The sequence below is a fragment of the Oncorhynchus mykiss genome, chromosome 5 (assembly GCF_013265735.2).
Source record: "Oncorhynchus mykiss isolate Arlee chromosome 5, USDA_OmykA_1.1, whole genome shotgun sequence".
Taxonomy (NCBI): domain Eukaryota; kingdom Metazoa; phylum Chordata; class Actinopteri; order Salmoniformes; family Salmonidae; genus Oncorhynchus; species Oncorhynchus mykiss.
In genome coordinates, this window is record NC_048569.1 from 20,249 (window position 1) to 37,363 (window position 17,115).

Genomic DNA, 17,115 nt, shown 5'->3' on the forward strand with positions numbered 1-17,115 from the left:
TATTATAAAAGAGACAGTAGATCTAGCTGGTCTGTCATAATATAATAGAGACAGTAGATCTAGCTGGTCTGTCATAATATAATAGAGACAGTAGACCTGGCTGGTCTATCATAATATAATAGAGACAGTAGATCTAGCTTGTCTGTCATAATATAATAGAGAAAGTAGATCTATCTGGTCTTTAATAGTATAATAGAGACAGTGGATATAGCTTTTCTGTCATATTATAATAGAGACAGTAGACCTAGCTGGTCTGTCATAATATAATAGAGACAGTAGATCTAGCAGGTCTGTAATAATATAATAGAGAGAGTAGCTATAGCTGGTCTGTAACATAATAACAGAGACAGTAGATATAACTGGTCGGTCATATGATAAAAGAGACAGTAGATCTAGCTGGTCTGTAATAATATAATAGAGAGAGTAGATCTAGCTGGTCTGTAATAATATAATAGAGAAAGTAGATATAGCTGGTCTGTCATGTTATATAAGAGAAAGTAGATCTAGCTGCTCTGTCATAATATAATAGAGACAGAAGATCTAGCTGGTCTGTCATCTTATAAAAGAGACAGTAGATCTAGCTGGTCTGTAACAGAATAATAGAGACAGTAGATCTAGCTGGTTTGTCATATTATAATAGAGACAGTAGATCTAGTTGGTCTGTCATAGTATAATAGAGCAGTAGATCTAGCTGATCTGTCATATTATAATACAGACAGTAGATCCAGCTGGTCTATCAAATAATATTAGAGACAATAGTTGTAGCTGACTGACGTAATATAATAGAGACAGTAGGTCTAGTTGGTCTGTCATAATATAATAGAGCAGTAGATCTAGCTGATCTGTCATATTATAATACAGACAGTAGATCTAGCTGGTCTGTCATAATATAATAGAGACAGTAGATCTAGCTGGTCTGTCATATTGTAATAGAGCCAATAGATCTAGCTGGTCTGTTATAATATAATAGAGACAGCAGATCTAGCTGGTCTGTTATAATATAATAGAGACAGTAGATATAGCTTGTCTGTTATAATTTAATAGAGACAGTAGATCTAGCTGGTCTGTCATAATATAATAGAGACAGTAGATCTAGTTGTCTGTCATGATATAATAGAGCAGGAAATCTAGCTGATCTGTCATATTATAATACAGACAGTAGATCTAGCTGGTCTGTAACAAAATAATAGAGACAGTAGATCTAGTTGGTCTGTAATAATATAATAGAGACAGTAGATATAGCTGGTCTGTCATGTTATATAAGAGAAAGTAGATCTAGCTGATCTGTCATATTATAATACAGACAGTAGATCTAGCTGGTCTATCAAATAATATTAGAGACAGTAGATCTAGCTCACTGTCGTAATATAATAGAGACACTAGATCTAGCTGGTCTGTGAAATTATAAAAGAGACATTAGATCTAGCTGGTCTGTAACAGAATATTAGAGACAGTAGATCTATCTGGTCTGTCATATTATAATAGAGACAGTAGATCTAGTTGGTCTGTCATAATATAATAGAGCAGTAGATCTAGCTGGTCTGTCATATTATAATAGAGACAGTAGATCTAGTTGGTCTGTCATAATATAATAGAGCAGTAGATCTAGCTGGTCTGTCATATTATAATACATACAGTAGATCTAGCTGGTCTATCAAATAATATTAGAGACAGTAGATCTAGCTCACTGTCGTAATATAATAGAGACAGTAGATCTAGTTGGTCTGTCATAATATAATAGAGCAGTAGATCTAGCTGGTCTGTCATATTATAATACATACAGTAGATCTAGCTGGTCTATCAAATAATATTAGAGACAGTAGATCTAGCTCACTGTCGTAATATAATAGAGACAGTAGATCTAGTCGGTCTGTCATAATATAATAGAGCAGTAGATCTAGCTGGTCTGTCATATTATAATACATACAGTAGATCTAGCTGGTCTATCAAATAATATTAGAGACTGTAGATCTAGCTCACTGTCGTAATATAATAGAGACAGTAGATCTAGTTGGTCTGTAATAATATTATAGAGAAAGTAGATATAGCTGGTCTGTCATGTTATATGAGAGAAAGTAGATCTAGCTGCTCTGTCATAATATAATAGAGACAGAAGATCTAGCTGGTCTGTCATCTTATAAAAGCGACAGTAGATCTGGCTGGTCTGTAACAATATAATAGAGACAGTAGATGTAGCTGGTCTGTCATATAATATTAGAGACAGTCGATCTAGCTGGTCTGTCAAATTATAAAAGAGACATTAGATCTAGCTGGTCTGTAACAGAATAATAGAGACAGTAGATCTAGCTGGTTTGTCATATTATAATACATACAGTAGATCCAGCTGGTCTATCAAATAATATTAGAGACAGTAGATGTAGCTGACTGTCGTAATATAATAGAGACAGTAGGTCTAGTTGGTCTGTCATAATATAATAGAGCAGTAGATCTAGCTGATCTGTCATATTATAATACAGACAGTAGATCTAGCTGGTCTGTCATGTTATAAAAGAGACAGTAGATCTAGCTGGTCTGTCATATTATAATAGAGACAGTAGATCTAGCTGGTCTTTAATAGTATAATCGAGACAGTGGATATAGCTTGTCTGTCATATTATAACTGAGACAGTAGACCTAGCTGGTCTGTCATAATATAATAGAGACAGTAGATCTAGCTGGTCTTTCAAATTATAATAGAGACAGTAGATCTAGCTGGTCTGTTATGCTATAAAAGAGACAGTAGATCTAGCTGGTCTGTCATATTATAATAGAGACAGAATACCTAGCTGGTCTGTCATAATATAATAGAGACCGTAGATATAGCTGGTCTGTCATATTATAATAGAGACAGTAGATCTAGCTGGTCTGTCATCTTAAAAAAGAGACAGTAAATCTAGCTGGTCTGTCATAATATAATAGAGACAGTAGATCTAGCTGGTCTGTCATATTATAAAAGAGACAGTAGATCTAGCTGGCCTGTCATATTATAATAGCGACAGTAAATATAGCTGGTCTGTCATATTATAAAAGAGACAGTAGATCAAGCTGGTCTGTCAAATTATAATAGCGACAGTAAATATAGCTGGTCTGCCATATTATAAAAGAGACAGTATATCTAGCTGGTCTGTCATAATATAATAGAGACAGTAGATCTAGCTGGTCTGTCATAATATAATAGAGACAGTAGACCTGGCTGGTCTATCATAATATAATAGAGACTGTAGATCTAGCTTGTCTGTCATAATATAATAGAGAAAGTAGATCTATCTGGTCTTTAATAGTATAATAGAGACAGTGGATATAGCTTTTCTGTCATATTATAATAGAGACAGTAGACCTAGCTGGTCTGTCATAATATAGTAGAGACAGTAGATCTAGCAGGTCTGTAATAATATAATAGAGAGAGTAGCTACTGCTGGTCTGTAACATAATAACAGAGACAGTAGATATAACTGGTCGGTCATATGATAAAAGAGACAGTAGATCTAGCTGGTCTGTAATAATATAATAGAGAAAGTAGATCTAGCTGCTCTGTCATAATATAATAGAGACAGAAGATCTAGCTGGTCTGTCATCTTATAAAAGAGACAGTAGATCTGGCTGGTCTGTAACAATATAATAGAGACAGTAGATGTAGCTGGTCTGTCATATAATATTAGAGACAGTAGATCTAGCTGGTCTGTCAAATTATAAAAGAGACATTAGATCTAGCTGGTCTGTAACAGAATAATAGAGACAGTAGATCTAGCTGGTTTGTCATATTATAATAGAGACAGTAGATCTAGCTGGTCTGTCATAATATAATAGAGACAGTAGATCTAGCTGGTCTGTCATATTGTAATAGAGCCAGTAGATCTAGCTGGTCTGTTATAATATAATAGAGACAGCAGATCTAGCTGGTCTGTTATAATATAATAGAGACAGTAGATATAGCTTGTCTGTTATAATATAATAGAGACAGTAGATCTAGATGGTCTGTCATAATATAATAGAGACAGTAGATCTAGTTGTCTGTCATGATATAATAGAGCAGGAAATCTAGCTGATCTGTCATATTATAATACAGACAGTAGATCTAGCTGGTCTGTAACAAAATAATAGAGACAGTAGATCTAGTTGGTCTGTAATAATATAATAGAGACAGTAGATATAGCTGGTCTGTCATGTTATATAAGAGAAAGTAGATCTAGCTGATCTGTCATATTATAATACAGACAGTAGATCTAGCTGGTCTATCAAATAATATTAGAGACAGTAGATCTAGCTCACTGTCGTAATATAATAGAGACAGTAGATCTAGCTGGTCTGTGAAATTATAAAAGAGACATTAGATCTAGCTGGTCTGTAACAGAATATTAGAGACAGTAGATCTATCTGGTCTGTCATATTACAATAGAGACAGTAGATCTAGTTGGTCTGTCATAATATAATAGAGCAGTAGATCTAGCTGGTCTGTCATATTATAATACATACAGTAGATCTAGCTTGTCTATCAAATAATATTAGAGACAGTAGATCTAGCTCACTGCCGTAATATAATAGAGACAGTAGATCTAGTTGGTCTGTCATATTATAATAGAGCATTAGATCTAGCTGATCTGTCATATTATAATACAGACAGTAGATATAGCTGGTCTGTCATATAAAATTAGAGAGAGTAGATCTAGCTGGTCTGTCATAATATAATAGAGACAGTAGATCTAGCTGGTCTGTAACAAAATAATTATGACAGTAGATATAGCTGGATGGTCATTCGATAAAAGAGACAGTAGATCTAGCTGGTCTGTCATATAATATTAGAGACAGTAGATCTAGCTGGTCTGTCATAATATAATAGAGACAGTAGATCTACTTGGTCTGTCATAATATAATAGAGCAGGAAATCTAGCTGTAATAATATAATAGAGAGAGTAGATCTAGCTGGTCTGTAATAGTATAATAGAGACAGTAGATATAGCTGGTCTGTCATGTTATATAAGAGAAAGTAGATCTAGCTGCTCTGTCATAAAATAATAGAGACAGAAGATCTATCTGGTCTGTCATATTATAAAACAGACAGTAGATCTAGCTAGTCTGTCATAATATAATAGAGACAGTAGATCTAGTTGGTCTGTCATATTATAATAGAGCAGTAGATCTAGCTGATCTGTCATATTATAATACAGACAGTAGATCTAGCTGGTCTGTAATAATATAATAGAGACACTAGCAATAGCTGGACTGTAACAAAAAAATAGAGACAGTAGATATAGCTGGTCGATCATATGATAAAAGAGACAGTAGATCTAGCTGGTCTGTAATAATATAATAGAGAGAGTAGATCTAGCTGGTCTGTAATAATATAATAGAGACAGTAGATATAGCTGGTCTGTCATAATATAATAGATACAGCAGATCTAGCTGGTTTGTTATAATATAATAGAGACAGTAGATCTAGCTGGTCTGTGATAATATAATAGAGACAGTAGATCTAGCTGGTCTGTTATAATATAATAGAGACAGTAGATCAAGCTGGTCTGTAACAAAATAATAGAGACTTTAGATCTAGTTGGTCTGTCATAATATATTAGAGCAGTAGATCTAGCTGGTCTGTCATAATATAATAGAGACAGTAGATCTACTTGGTCTGTCATATTGTAATAGAGACAGTAGATCTAGCTGGTCTGTAATAATATAATAGAGAGAGTAGATCTAGCTGGTCTGTAATAATATAATAGAGACAGTAGATATAGCTGGTCTGTCATGTTATATAAGAGAAAGTAGATCTAGCTGCTCTGTCATTATATAATAGAGACAGAAGATCTAGCTGATCTGTCATATTATAATACAGACAGTAGATCAAGCTGGTCTGTAACAAAATAATAGAGACATTAGATCTAGTTGGTCTGTCATAATATATTAGAGCAGTAGATCTAGCTGATCTGTCATATTATAATACAGACAGTAGATCTAGCTGGTCTGTCATAAAATATTAGAGACAGTAGATCTAGCTGGTCTGTAATAATATAATAGAGAGAGTAGATCAAGCTGGTCTGTAATAATATAATAGAGAAAGTAGATATAGCTGGTCTGTCATCTTATAAAAGAGACAGTAGATCTAGCTGGTCTGTCATATAATATTAGAGACAGTAGATCTAGCTGGTCTGTCAAATTATAAAAAAGACATTAGATCTAGCTGGTCTGTAACAGAATAATAGAGACAGTAGATCTAGCTGGTCTGTCATATTATAATAGAGACAGTAGATCTAGTTGGTCTGTCATAATATAATAGAGCAGTAGCTCTAGCTGGTCTGTCATATTATAATACATACAGTAGATCTAGCTGGTCTATCAAATAATAATATTAGAGACAGTAGATCTAGCTGGTCTGTCATAATATAATAGAGACAGTAGATGTAGCTGGTCTGTCATATTATAATAGAGACAGTAGATCTAGCTGGTCTGTCATACTATAATAGAGACAGTAGATCTAGCTGGTCTGTAACAAAATAATTATGACAGTAGATATAGCTGGATGGTCATATGATAAAAGAGACAGTAGATCTAGCTGGTCTGTCATATAATATTAGAGACAGTAGATCTAGCTGGTCTGTCATAATATAATAGAGACAGTAGATCTAATTTGTCTGTCATAATATAATAGAGCAGGAAATCTAGCTGATCTGTCATATTATAATACAGACAGTAGATATAGCTGGTCTGTCATATAAAATTAGAGAGAGTAGATCTAGCTGGTCTGTCATAATATAATAGAGACAGTAGATGTAGCTGGTCTGTCATATTATAATAGAGACAGTAGATCTAGCTGGTCTGTCATACTATAATAGAGACAGTAGATCTAGTTGGTCTGTCATAATATAATAGAGCAGGAAATCTAGCTGATCTGTCATATTATAATACAGACAGTAGATCTAGCTGGTCTGTAACAAAATAATAGAGACAGTAGATATAGCTGCTCTGTCATATGGTAAAAGAGACAGTAGATCTAGCTGGTCTGTAATAATATAATAGAGACAGTAGATATAGCTGGTCTGTCATGTTATATAAGAGAAAGTAGATCTAGCTGCTCTGTCATTATATAATAGAGACAGAAGATCTAGCTGATCTGTCATATTATAATACAGACAGTAGATCTAGCTGGTCTGTAACAAAATAATAGAGACATTAGATCTAGTTGGTCTGTCATAATATATTAGAGCAGTAGATCTAGCTGATCTGTCATATTATAATACATACAGTAGATCTAGCTGGTCTATCAAATAATATTAGAGACAGTAGATCTAGCTCACTGTCATAATATAATAGAGACAGTAGATCTAGTTGGTCTGTCATAATATAATATAGCATTAGATCTAGCTGATCTGTCATATTATAATACATACAGTAGATCTAGCTGGTCTGTCATATAAAATTAGAGAGAGTAGATCTAGCTGGTCTGTCATAATATAATAGAGACAGTAGATGTAGCTGGTCTGTCATATTATAATAGAGACAGTAGATCTAGCTGGTCTGTCATACTATAATAGAGACAGTAGATCTAGCTGGTCTGTAACAAAATAATTATGACAGTAGATATAGCTGGATGGTCATACGATAAAAGAGACAGTAGATCTAGCTGGTCTGTCATATTATATTAGAGACAGTAGATCTAGCTGGTCTGTCATAATATAATAGAGACAGTAGATCTAGTTGGTCTGTCATAATATAATAGAGCAGGAAATCTAGCTGATCTGTCATATTATAATACAGACAGTAGATCTAGCTGGTCTGTAACAAAATAATAGAGACAGTAGATATAGCTGCTCTGTCATATGGTAAAAGAGACAGTAGATCTAGATGGTCTGTAATAATATAATAGAGAGAGTAGATCTAGCTGGTCTGTAATAATATAATAGAGACAGTAGATATAGCTGGTCTGTCATGTTATATAAGAGAAAGTAGATCTAGCTGCTCTGTCATTATATAATAGAGACAGAAGATCTAGCTGATCTGTCATATTATAATACAGACAGTAGATCAAGCTGGTCTGTAACAAAATAATAGAGACATTAGATCTAGTTGGTCTGTCATAATATATTAGAGCAGTAGATCTAGCTGATCTGTCATATTATAATACAGACAGTAGATCTAGCTGGTCTGTCATAAAATATTAGAGACAGTAGATCTAGCTGGTCTGTAATAATATAATAGAGAGAGTAGATCTAGCTGGTCTGTAATAATATAATAGAGAAAGTAGATATAGCTGGTCTGTCATGTTATATAAGAGAAAGTAGATCTAGCTGCTCTGTCATAATATATTAGAGACAGTAGATCTAGCCGGTCTGTCATCTTATAAAAGAGAGAGTAGATCTAGCTGGTCTGTAACAATATAAAGAGACAGTAGATCTAGCTGGTCTGTCATATAATATTAGAGACAGTAGATCTAGCTGGTCTGTCAAATTATAAAAGAGACATTAGATCTAGCTGGTCTGTAACAGAATAATAGAGACAGTAGATCTAGCTGGTCTGTCATATTATAATAGAGACAGTAGATCTAGTTGGTCTGTCATAATATAATAGAGCAGTAGATCTAGCTGGTCTGTAATAATATAATAGAGAAAGTAGATCTAGCTGGTCTGTAATAATATAATAGAGAAAGTAGATATAGCTGGTCTGTCATGTTATATAAGAGAAAGTAGATCTAGCTGCTCTGTCATAATATAATAGAGACAGAAGATCTAGCTGGTCTGTCATCTTATAAAAGAGACAGTAGATCTAGCTGGTCTGTAACAATATAATAGAGACAGTAGATGTAGCTGGTCTGTCATATAATATTAGAGACAGTAGATCTAGCTGGTCTGTCAAATTAAAAAAGAGACATTAGATCTAGCTGGTCTGTAACAGAATAATAGAGACAGTAGATCTAGCTGGTCTGTCATATTATAATAGAGACAGTAGATCTAGTTGGTCTGTCATAATTTAATAGAGCAGTAGATCTAGCTGATCTGTCATATTATAATACACACAGTAGATCCAGCTGGTCTATCAAATAATATTAGAGACAGTAGATCTAGCTGACTGTCGTAATATAATAGAGACAGTAGATCTAGTTGGTCTGTCATAATATAATAGAGCGGTAGATCTAGCTGATCTGTCATATTATAATACAGACAGTAGATATAGCTGGTCTGTCATATAAAATTAGAGACAGTAGATCTAGCTGGTCTGTCATATTGTAATAGAGCCAGTAGATCTAGCTGGTCTGTTATAATATAATAGAGACAGCAGATCTAGCTGGTCTGTTATAATATAATAGAGACAGTAGATATAGCTTGTCTGTTATAATATAATAGAGACCGTAGATCTAGCTGGTCTGTCATAATATAATAGAGACAGTAGATCTAGTTGGTCTGTCATGATATAATAGAGCAGGAAATCTAGCTGATCTGTCATATTATAATACAGACAGTAGATCTAGCTGGTCTGTAACAAAATAATAGAGACAGTAGATCTAGCTGGTCTGTAATAATATAATAGAGACAGTAGATATAGCTTGTCTGTTATAATATAATAGAGACAGTAGATCTAGCTGGTCTGTCATAATATAATAGAGACAGTAGATCTAGTTGGTCTGTCATGATATAATAGAGCAGGAAATCTAGCTGATCTGTCATATTATAATACAGACAGTAGATCTAGCTGGTCTGTAACAAAATAATAGAGACAGCAGATCTAGCTGGTCTGTAATAATATAATAGAGACAGTAGATATAGCTGGTCTGTCATGTTATATAAGAGAAAGTAGATCTAGCTGATCTGTCATATTATAATACAGACAGTAGATCTAGCTGGTCTGTCATAATATAATAGAGGCAGTAGATCTAGTTGGTCTGTCATAATATAATAGAGAAGTAGCTCTAGCTGATCTGTCATATTATAATACAGACAGTAGATCTAGCTGGTCTGTAATAATATAATAGAGACACTAGCTATAGCTGGTCTGTAACAAAATAATAGAGACAGTAGATATAACTGGTCGGTCATATGATAAAAGAGACAGTAGATCTAGCATGTCTGTAATCATATAATAGAGAGAGTAGATCTAGCTGGTCTGTAATAATATAATAGAGACAGTAGATATAGCTGGTCTGTCATGTTATATAAGAGAAAGTAGATCTAGCTGGTCTGTCATAATATAATAGAGACTGTAGATCAAATCAAATCAAATTGATTTATATAGCCCTTCGTACATCAGCTGATATCTCAAAGTGCTGTACAGAAACCCAGCCTAAAACCCCAAACAGCAAGCAATGCAGGTGTAGAAGCACTGTGGCTAGGAAAAACTCCCTAGAAAGGCCAAAACCTAGGAAGAAACCTAGAGAGGAACCAGGCTATGTGGGGTGGCCAGTCCTCTTCTGGCTGTGCCGGGTGGAGATTATAACAAAACATGGTCAAGATGTTCAATGTTCATAAATGACCAACATGGTCGAATAATAATAAGGCAGAATAGTTGAAACTGGAGCAGCAGCACAGTCAGGTGGACTGGGGACAGCAAGGAGTCATCATGTCAGGTATTCCTGGGGCATGGTCCTAGGGCTCAGGTCCATCCTGAGACAAAGCTGATCTAGCTGGTCTGTAATAATATAATAGAGACAGTAGATATAGCTGGTCTGTCATAATATAATAGAGACAGTAGATATAGCTGGTCTGTTATAATACAATAGAGACAGTAGATATAGCTGGTCTGTCATAATATAATAGAGACAGCAGATCTAGCTGGTCTGTCATAATATAATAGAGACAGCAGATCTAGCTGGTCTGTCATAATATAATAGAGACAGTAGATATAGCTGGTCTGTCATGTTATATAAGAGAAAGTAGATCTAGCTGCTCTGTCATTATATAATAGAGACAGAAGATCTAGCTGATCTGTCATATTATAATACAGACAGTAGATCTAGCTGGTCTGTAACAAAATAATAGAGACATTAGATCTAGTTGGTCTGTCATAATATATTAGAGCAGTTGATCTAGCTGATCTGTCATATTATAATACAGACAGTAGATCTAGCTGGTCTGTAATAATATAATAGAGAGAGTAGATCTAGCTGGTCTGTAATAATATAATAGAGAAAGTAGATATAGCTGGTCTGTCATGTTATATAAGAGAAAGTAGATCTAGCTGCTCTGTCATAATATAATAGAGACAGAAGATCTAGCTGGTCTGTCATCTTATAAAAGAGACAGTAGATCTAGCTGGTCTGTAACAATATAATAGAGACAGTAGATGTAGCTGGTCTGTCATATAATATTAGAGACAGTAGATCTAGCTGGTCTGTCAAATTAAAAAAGAGACATTAGATCTAGCTGGTCTGTAACAGAATAATAGAGACAGTAGATCTAGCTGGTCTGTCATATTATAATAGAGACAGTAGATCTAGTTGGTCTGTCATAATTTAATAGAGCAGTAGATCTAGCTGATCTGTCATATTATAATACACACAGTAGATCCAGCTGGTCTATCAAATAATATTAGAGACAGTAGATCTAGCTGACTGTCGTAATATAATAGAGACAGTAGATCTAGTTGGTCTGTCATAATATAATAGAGCAGTAGATCTAGCTGATCTGTCATATTATAATACAGACAGTAGATATAGCTGGTCTGTCATATAAAATTAGAGACAGTAGATCTAGCTGGTCTGTCATATTGTAATAGAGCCAGTAGATCTAGCTGGTCTGTTATAATATAATAGAGACAGCATATCTAGCTGGTCTGTTATAATATAATAGAGACAGTAGATATAGCTTGTCTGTTATAATATAATAGAGACAGTAGATCTAGCTGGTCTGTCATAATATAATAGAGACAGTAGATCTAGTTGGTCTGTCATGATATAATAGAGCAGGAAATCTAGCTGATCTGTCATATTATAATACAGACAGTAGATCTAGCTGGTCTGTAACAAAATAATAGAGACAGTAGATCTAGCTGGTCTGTAATAATATAATAGAGACAGTAGATATAGCTTGTCTGTTATAATATAATAGAGACAGTAGATCTAGCTGGTCTGTCATAATATAATAGAGACAGTAGATCTAGTTGGTCTGTCATGATATAATAGAGCAGGAAATCTAGCTGATCTGTCATATTATAATACAGACAGTAGATCTAGCTGGTCTGTAACAAAATAATAGAGACAGTAGATCTAGCTGGTCTGTAATAATATAATAGAGACAGTAGATATAGCTTGTCTGTTATAATATAATAGAGACAGTAGATCTAGCTGGTCTGTCATAATATAATAGAGACAGTAGATCTAGTTGGTCTGTCATGATATAATAGAGCAGGAAATCTAGCTGATCTGTCATATTATAATACAGACAGTAGATCTAGCTGGTCTGTAACAAAATAATAGAGACAGCAGATCTAGCTGGTCTGTAATAATATAATAGAGACAGTAGATATAGCTGGTCTGTCATGTTATATAAGAGAAAGTAGATCTAGCTGATCTGTCATATTATAATACAGACAGTAGATCTAGCTGGTCTGTCATAATATAATAGAGGCAGTAGATCTAGTTGGTCTGTCATAATATAATAGAGAAGTAGCTCTAGCTGATCTGTCATATTATAATACAGACAGTAGATCTAGCTGGTCTGTAATAATATAATAGAGACACTAGCTATAGCTGGTCTGTAACAAAATAATAGAGACAGTAGATATAACTGGTCGGTCATATGATAAAAGAGACAGTAGATCTAGCATGTCTGTAATCATATAATAGAGAGAGTAGATCTAGCTGGTCTGTAATAATATAATAGAGACAGTAGATATAGCTGGTCTGTCATGTTATATAAGAGAAAGTAGATCTAGCTGGTCTGTCATAATATAATAGAGACTGTAGATCAAATCAAATCAAATTGATTTATATAGCCCTTCGTACATCAGCTGATATCTCAAAGTGCTGTACAGAAACCCAGCCTAAAACCCCAAACAGCAAGCAATGCAGGTGTAGAAGCACTGTGGCTAGGAAAAACTCCCTAGAAAGGCCAAAACCTAGGAAGAAACCTAGAGAGGAACCAGGCTATGTGGGGTGGCCAGTCCTCTTCTGGCTGTGCCGGGTGGAGATTATAACAAAACATGGTCAAGATGTTCAATGTTCATAAATGACCAACATGGTCGAATAATAATAAGGCAGAATAGTTGAAACTGGAGCAGCAGCACAGTCAGGTGGACTGGGGACAGCAAGGAGTCATCATGTCAGGTATTCCTGGGGCATGGTCCTAGGGCTCAGGTCCATCCTGAGACAAAGCTGATCTAGCTGGTCTGTAATAATATAATAGAGACAGTAGATATAGCTGGTCTGTCATAATATAATAGAGACAGTAGATATAGCTGGTCTGTTATAATACAATAGAGACAGTAGATATAGCTGGTCTGTCATAATATAATAGAGACAGCAGATCTAGCTGGTCTGTCATAATATAATAGAGACAGCAGATCTAGCTGGTCTGTCATAATATAATAGAGACAGTAGATATAGCTGGTCTGTCATGTTATATAAGAGAAAGTAGATCTAGCTGCTCTGTCATTATATAATAGAGACAGAAGATCTAGCTGATCTGTCATATTATAATACAGACAGTAGATCTAGCTGGTCTGTAACAAAATAATAGAGACATTAGATCTAGTTGGTCTGTCATAATATATTAGAGCAGTTGATCTAGCTGATCTGTCATATTATAATACAGACAGTAGATCTAGCTGGTCTGTAATAATATAATAGAGAGAGTAGATCTAGCTGGTCTGTAATAATATAATAGAGAAAGTAGATATAGCTGGTCTGTCATGTTATATAAGAGAAAGTAGATCTAGCTGCTCTGTCATAATATAATAGAGACAGAAGATCTAGCTGGTCTGTCATCTTATAAAAGAGACAGTAGATCTAGCTGGTCTGTAACAATATAATAGAGACAGTAGATGTAGCTGGTCTGTCATATAATATTAGAGACAGTAGATCTAGCTGGTCTGTCAAATTAAAAAAGAGACATTAGATCTAGCTGGTCTGTAACAGAATAATAGAGACAGTAGATCTAGCTGGTCTGTCATATTATAATAGAGACAGTAGATCTAGTTGTTCTGTCATAATTTAATAGAGCAGTAGATCTAGCTGATCTGTCATATTATAATACACACAGTAGATCCAGCTGGTCTATCAAATAATATTAGAGACAGTAGATCTAGCTGACTGTCGTAATATAATAGAGACAGTAGATCTAGTTGGTCTGTCATAATATAATAGAGCAGTAGATCTAGCTGATCTGTCATATTATAATACAGACAGTAGATATAGCTGGTCTGTCATATAAAATTAGAGACAGTAGATCTAGCTGGTCTGTCATATTGTAATAGAGCCAGTAGATCTAGCTGGTCTGTTATAATATAATAGAGACAGCATATCTAGCTGGTCTGTTATAATATAATAGAGACAGTAGATATAGCTTGTCTGTTATAATATAATAGAGACAGTAGATCTAGCTGGTCTGTCATAATATAATAGAGACAGTAGATCTAGTTGGTCTGTCATGATATAATAGAGCAGGAAATCTAGCTGATCTGTCATATTATAATACAGACAGTAGATCTAGCTGGTCTGTAACAAAATAATAGAGACAGTAGATCTAGCTGGTCTGTAATAATATAATAGAGACAGTAGATATAGCTTGTCTGTTATAATATAATAGAGACAGTAGATCTAGCTGGTCTGTCATAATATAATAGAGACAGTAGATCTAGTTGGTCTGTCATGATATAATAGAGCAGGAAATCTAGCTGATCTGTCATATTATAATACAGACAGTAGATCTAGATGGTCTGTAACAAAATAATAGAGACAGCAGATCTAGCTGGTCTGTAATAATATAATAGAGACAGTAGATATAGCTGGTCTGTCATGTTATATAAGAGAAAGTAGATCTAGCTGATCTGTCATATTATAATACAGACAGTAGATCTAGCTGGTCTGTCATAATATAATAGAGGCAGTAGATCTAGTTGGTCTGTCATTATATAATAGAGAAGTAGCTCTAGCTGATCTGTCATATTATAATACAGACAGTAGATCTAGCTGGTCTGTAATAACATAATAGAGACACTAGCTATAGCTGGTCTGTAACAAAATAATAGAGACAGTAGATATAACTGGTCGGTCATATGATAAAAGAGACAGTAGATCTAGCTGGTCTGTTATAATATAATAGAGACAGTAGATCTAGCTGGTCTGTAATAATATAATAGAGACAGTAGATCTAGCTGGTCTGTAATAATATAATAGAGACAGTAGATATAGCTGGTCTGTCATGTTATATAAGAGAAAGTAGATCTAGCTGGTCTGTAATAATATAATAGATACATCAGATCTAGCTGGTCTGTTATAATATAATAGAGACAGTAGATCTAGCTGGTCTGTGATAATATAATAGAGACAGTAGATCTAGCTGGTCTGTTATAATATAATAGAGACAGTAGATCTAGCTGGTCTGTCATAATATAATAGATACATCAGATCTAGCTGGTCTGTTATAATATAATAGAGACAGTAGATCTAGCTGGTCTGTGATAATATAATAGAGACAGTAGATCTAGCTGGTCTGTTATAATATAATAGAGACAGTAGATCAAGCTGGTCTGTTATAATATAATAGAGACAGTAGATCTAGCTGGTCTGTCATAATATAATAGATACATCAGATCTAGCTGGTCTGTTATAATATAATAGAGACAGTAGATCTAGCTGGTCTGTGATAATATAATAGAGACAGTAGATCTAGCTGGTCTGTTATAATATAATAGATACATCAGATCTAGCTGGTCTGTTATAATATAATAGAGACAATAGATCTAGCTGGTCTGTCATAATATAATAGAGACAGTAGATCTAGCTGGTCTGTCATAATATAATAGAGTCAGCAGATCTAGTTGGTCTGTAATAATATAATAGAGACAGTAGCTGTAGCTTGTCTGTCATAATATAATATAGAGAGTAGATCTAGCTGGTCTGTCATAATATAATAGAGACAGTAGATCTAGCTGGTCTGTCATATTATAATAGAGACAGTAGATCTAGCTGGTCTGTAATAATATAATAGAGACAGTAGCTATAGCTTGTCTGTCATAATATAATGTAGAGAGTAGATATAGCTGGTCTGTTATAATACAATAGAGACAGTAGATATAGCTGGTCTGTCATAATATAATAGAGACAGTAGATCTAGCTGGTCTGTCATAATATAATAGAGACAGCAGATCTAGCTGGTCTGTCATAATATAATAGAGACAGTAGATCTAGCTGGTCTGTCATAATATAATAGAGACAATAGATATAGCTGGTCTGTCATGTTATATAAGAGAAAGTAGATCTAGCTGCTCTGTCATAATATAATAGAGACAGAAGATCTAGCTGGTCTGTCATCTTATAAAAGAGACAGTAGATCTAGCTGGTCTGTAACAATATAATAGAGACAGTAGATGTAGCTGGTCTGTCATATAATATTAGAGACAGTAGATCTAGCTGGTCTGTCAAGTTAAAAAATAGACATTAGATCTAGCTGGTCTGTAACAGAATAATAGAGACAGTAGATCTAGCTGGTCTGTCATATTATAATAGAGACAGTAGATCTAGTTGGTCTGTCATAATTTAATAGAGCAGTAGATCTAGCTGATCTGTCATATTATAATACACACAGTAGATCCAGCTGGTCTATCAAATAATATTAGAGACAGTAGATCTAGCTGACTGTCGTAATATAATAGAGACAGTAGATCTAGTTGGTCTGTCATAATATAATAGAGCAGTAGATCTAGCTGATCTGTCATATTATAATACAGACAGCAGATATAGCTGGTCTGTCATATAAAATTAGAGACAGTAGATGTAGCTGGTCTGTCATACTATAATAGTGACAGTAGATCTAGCTGGTCTGTAACAAAATAATTATGACAGTAGATATAGCTGGATGGTCATATGATAAAAGAGACAGTAGATCTAGTTGGTCTGTCATAATATAATAGAGCAGTAGATCTAGTTGGTCTGTCATAATATAATAGAGCAGTAGATCTAGCTGATCTGTCATA